Source organism: Alligator mississippiensis, chromosome 1, assembly GCF_030867095.1.
Source record: "Alligator mississippiensis isolate rAllMis1 chromosome 1, rAllMis1, whole genome shotgun sequence".
In the NCBI taxonomy this organism is placed as follows: Eukaryota; Metazoa; Chordata; order Crocodylia; family Alligatoridae; genus Alligator; species Alligator mississippiensis.
This window is the reverse complement of record NC_081824.1, coordinates 338,934,251-338,939,847: the sequence shown is the minus strand read 5'-3', so window position 1 is coordinate 338,939,847 and position 5,597 is coordinate 338,934,251.

Below are 5,597 nucleotides of genomic sequence, written 5' to 3'. Positions count from 1 at the left end.
TGCTTGTTTTGTGACCTTTCCCCTGGTTCACTTCTTGTCATGAAGAAAAAAATTAGAATTTAAGGCTTAGGTAATGTACAACAATTCTGTCCCATGAACCATAATAATTTCTCCTGCCTTTCCATAAAGCTAGGCGTCCTACCTTGAGTGATTATAGAAGTCTTCTCTTTCCCTGTGTACTTGTATGGAAGACCAAATTCACTAGTCCACAAAGGACTGTCAGATAGTGACATTAACAAAGAGGTCAAGCCTTTAATGTGCTACCTACCACCACTGAACTTTTTTTTAAAGGCAAATCAAACATTTTTCTTGTTATACAAAGGCCTGTCAATGCTTTCAAGTTCTTTGCAATCTCTGTTTTAAAAATCACAACCTGCTGTTCCAAGCATTTCTGAAAACTAGTTATTTGGTGGTAATAAGTATTTTTTATTTTTTTTTTGTAAAGATGAATGCCTCACCCTATAGTTCAATGCGTGTCTGCAAGCAATCATCAATGTAAGAAGGCACTTGTAACCAGTCTAAACTTACAGTCTCAGGAGCTTCTTGCAGAATAAATCACTTTGAAAATTATGCTGGGTGGCCATTTCATCCTGCCTTCATTTGACACCTGCGCTAAAGTGAAACTTGCACCTTGTTGAGAGTAGCTAATACAGGCAGCCAGATGGGCGAATATCAAGTGTATCTTTCCAAATGCAGGATTTATGAGCAGGTGAGACATTTTCATTTCATTTTGTACCTATGTCTAAAGGGCTCTGCCAGTGCTACTGCAGATCAACGTTGGATTTATTTTAAAGAGGAAAATAACTTCTGTGAAAAATGAAACGTTGTGTGAGGTAAATATTACAATTAGTGTAGACATTCTGGAATGTGCACCTGGGCACTGTTTGGTGTTCAAATGTGGCAATATTGCAGATGTAAAGCATAAGAAAATATAGAGGTTGACCCTTGATCCCCCATACATGATCATTTGAACCTTTTAAATAGGAAATAAGATGTAGAATAAAAACTTAAAGAATGTGTGCTTACTGGGAAAATTTAGATCTGTCATTCTTCTGTGGATGCAGCTCCATCCTGATGCTAATAATGGGAACCCTACTGGAAGAGGTGGCTGACATCTTTTGCATTACTTTGAAAAAAAGCTGGGCTCTGCCCCGTCTATGCTGCAGCTTTCACCATTGCTGTCAATGGAAGAATATTACCTCCCTGTCAACAAGTCCCTAAAAATTCTTTTGACAAAAATGAGAGGGAAGGAAGAGCAATTAAAGGCCCAAATTGACGTCATTGTTACCTTTTTCTTTCCCTATTAAAATTAAGAGGCATATTCAATTATTGTCCCTCATTCTAAACAGAGTTACAAGAGTCTGAAGTGGAGTGTTGAATCAAATGCCATTGCATATTTAACCTGTTGCTCTCTTTTCCACTCACTGCTTGTGGATTTTGGAGCCCATCAACCTTTGCGGTGTTCCTTTAATTCTCCAGTGAATGACAATGTTTTAAATAAATGAAACCAAAATGTTCATATTGATAGGTGGCTTTGGCAAACTTGCAGTCATGAGTTTTACTATTAGTAAGGAGTGGAGACATCACAGCTGCTGTGAGATAATTTATGTTAGTACTGCTCATGTTGGTGAAGATGATCAGGAAAGAGTAACACCTGGGATAATGTGGGCATGGCATACTATTATCTTAATCTTGGCGGCACATATTTTACTTTGTTCACTCTGCTGTGCTAAGTGCCACAGAGAAAAGGCCATCAGAGAGCCTTTAAACTTCCTGTTCAATTTAACACTAAGCCACAGCACTTTTATTGAATTTAAGATTCTCTTGGGGGGGGGGGGGGTGCTCTAAAACTCCATCATCTGGTAAGAGTCCTCCAAGGAGCAACACACCAGACAGCAGCAAGGGATATCTATGCCCTTATATCATAATCATCTCTCCAGGTGTGTGGGATGGGAAGTGTGACACAGAAGGTAATCAATATTTGTCTCTGCCTGCTGGGAACTGGCCACACAAGGGGTCTCCTCAGCCAGGGACATGTGAGCAGCTGCTTATCTGCGTGTCTTGAGGCAGCGTAAAGGGAGCAGAATAAGTCAAAGACAGCAGACCAGAAACTACAGGTCCCAGTCCTGCAAAAGTATAGATATAGCTTTATTGTGAAATCTGTGAGACTATACAGGTGAATTACTTGGGTGATGGGAACAAAATACAAAATTGTCGTGTAAAAATGGATTAGTTTGGCTCTCGTTCACCCTTAAAAATAGGATTCTTTCAATGGGGCAGCTAACACAACTGTTTAAACTTGCTAAGTAAGAGTTTATTTAGAGATGCTCTGAATACCTCATGTTACAAAGCATTTTTCTGGCTTCGAAATAAATGAACGATGCATGATGAAATGGGCAAGGCTGAACTTCTTGTGAACAAGCTCAGACAAGTTTGGAAAGAAGCAGCAGCAAGCATATATGACCGAAAGGAGTAGTACCTTAAGTCCCTTGAAAAAATTATGAAGGATTCCTGTGTAGGTAGGAAACAAATATATTTCATGTTTGTTCCCTGAAAGCTCCTGTATAGTTTGGTCAAAGGGTGGTTGTAATTTTTGCAGTATTTTTGGACAGAGGGGATTATGTTACCAAAATGAGCGTTGATTAGAGCTGATGTAAGCCAAGTATATTATAGGTACTTAATCATTCTTTCATGGTGTAGATTTTAACCACTAAAGTGATTAACAATATATATTTGTGTACATTTTCACTATACTTCCTAAGTGATTGATAATAAATGGGAATTGTAAATCTTTGCTCTAGTAAATTATAGATTGTTTATTTTAAAAGTATAAACTTTTGAAGATGAGGCTATAACCAGGGGTGGGTCCAGAGGGGGTGCAGTTGCACCCTCCCCCACTTGATTCCTGCTCAACCCGAAGTTTAAAAACAACTGCCTGGCAGTGGCAGCAACATTTCTATTCAGGCAGCAGTGAGGGAGTTGCTTTAGTTCCTGGATCATTTTAATTTCTAATACATCTGATTCTTTCTAAATTCTCCATGCCACAAGTGTTAAAGGCCCTCCCTCCATTTTAATGGTTTTTAATGATCCCACTAATCAAGCTGTCCTTTGTTCTGCTATTTTGGTGCCTGTTAGCTGCTCCCTGTAATGTAACTACTATTCCACAGCCCTGCAGACTGCTTTTAACACAAACTAGAAACATTAACTCAAGTGTGGAAATAACTTTCAGAAAAGCATTGGATGTGCTGTTAAGATGCTCAAGAAGGCTAGATTTTGTTTTATGCATCGGAAAGATATGTGCCTTTCATTCTAATGGATGGCAAGACTAATGAAACATCTTTTGATTATTTTTGCCTAGTGTGTTGTCTTCTTATACATAATATACGAAATAGCAAATGAATGCACTTTCTAGTAAAGTTATATTTATTTTTGTTTTAATCTTAAACTGAACAATGCACTCCAAGGCCCCTTGCCTATTAAAAAGAAATTAGAAACTTTATTAACTGGAGAAAAATGTGTGTTGTGGAATACACCACAGTATCTGCACCCCCCTTTTCAAAATCCTACAATTGCCCATGGATGTAACATCTGCTTTTGTACTTATTTTTCTTGACAATTACCCATTTTGAATGGCAAAAGAAGAACTGCCCAAGAACAGACCAAGTCAGTTTTACTATCAAGTATACTTCTAGGCAATTTCTTTAACACTTAGAATGCTAAAGTTTATCTGTTCTAATGTACTTGCATGCAGTTCTGTTTTGTATTGCAGTGTTATAGTGCATGGAGTGCACTTGATACTATGATTATACAGATCCACTTTAGAGCTGGATAAAGGAGTTAAAAAACCCTTTAACATCTTTTAAAACAAAAAATATATATAAAAAAAATCCACCCCCAACATATTTTCTTACTTTGGTAATAAACAGATTTTCCACATGCAAATGAAGTGAAAGTTTAATATGATCTAGTTACAGAGAGGTACACTCTTGATCCCAAATTGAATCCCATAACTTGATGAAGAAGCACAACGCTATGAATTGCCTCAAACACTCCTTGTTTAAATAAAACTGGTGAACCCGTATATGAAACACTAAAAGGGAGTCAAGACTGCCCATAAGAGAGGTTGGAAAGATGAGAACAAGAATTATTAGCAGCACAGGACAAAAAACAGGGTAGGGTCTGTCCCCATCTGTAAAGGTAATAGCCATGACATAATGGTTTCCTGTACAGAACTTGTCATTTGTATTTTCTGAACTGCATCTTTTTCCTAAACTTTTTGACCACGTTCCAGACAAGCGCAGATGTGTGCTATGGGGTGCCACAGACCCATCTGCAGCACCACACACTGCACATGCAGGCATGCCCTGCACTGCTGCCTTGCAACACAGGGTTTTTTCACCCTGGGATCTCCCAGGGTAAAAAAAACCCATGGCAAAAAAAAAAAAGCAGGGCAGCGCATATGGTGGCAGCACACACTGCCCAAAACCCGAGCCTGGCTGGCCAGAGCCACATTCCAGCTGCCAGCCAGGTTCCCAAATGCAGGAGCTCTGCAGCTGCAGCTCCCCAAGGCCCCCAGGACTCCAGGTAAGGCTTCTTGGGGCCAGCACAGTTGCTGACCACAGCCTCCTGTACCCCACCCACTGTTACTTGTCCCCGGGGAAACAAACAGCCATGCTCATCTGAACACAGCCATCAATGGCAAGCCAGCTTTAAAAAGTGGATTATACGTAGAGTCTTAAAGTATCTCAGAAGCATCTGGATCCAAACGCTGTGCCCTGCAGAAGCTGGATGTACTACTACTGGGCCAGTTTTCTGAGTACTCAGCAGTGATCAGGGGAAAATGTGATATGTAGGCAAGTATATGAATTACAGTGCATAAGGGACAGCATAGAAACATTTATCCAGAGGAAAGCATCAAGTCGTGAAAAAAGGAGTAGGAGACAAAAATAGTATCTTAGTGTTTGAAAAGCAAGGGACCAACCAACACAGCAGTGCCCCTTGCTGCTTTCCTCTTTAGCAAGTGCTGTTTGGTATTTAAAGCACCTTGTGAGAGGCAAGGATTTCCAAGGGAGAGATCTTTTATCGGACCAACTCTTGTCATTGGGCTCAAGTTAGACAACTATTTGCATGCAATACCTTGTTCCTCAGTTCCCTTTGCTAAGGAAGAGCGTCTTCCATTCACAAGCAGCTCTAACTTTATCCTAATGACCAAGTTGATCTAATACAAGAGGTCCCCCTCAGAAATCCTTGCCTCTTCCATCATTTCTGGCTTCTCAGGCATGACACTATCATTAAAATACTTCAAACCTGGTATTAAGATTTCCTGATGCTTTGGAGAGGGAAGATTCCCCACCATCGGCTCTGCTGACCTTGTTGGGGGAGAAGATCTAGAGGGTAAAGAAAGAGGTATGTGGTTCACCAGGCCAGCGGCTGCATGTGAAGCTCAGAAGGTGGGTGCACCTTAGAGGCTAACTGAATCAGAGGTGCCTAGGCTTCCTGGCAGGCTGTGAGGTATAAGGCCCCGGGGGGGAGGGGGGGGGGTGTGTGTGTGTGTGTCCATCAGCCTGTAGAGCTGTCAGCCAGCGTAAGCCACTGCC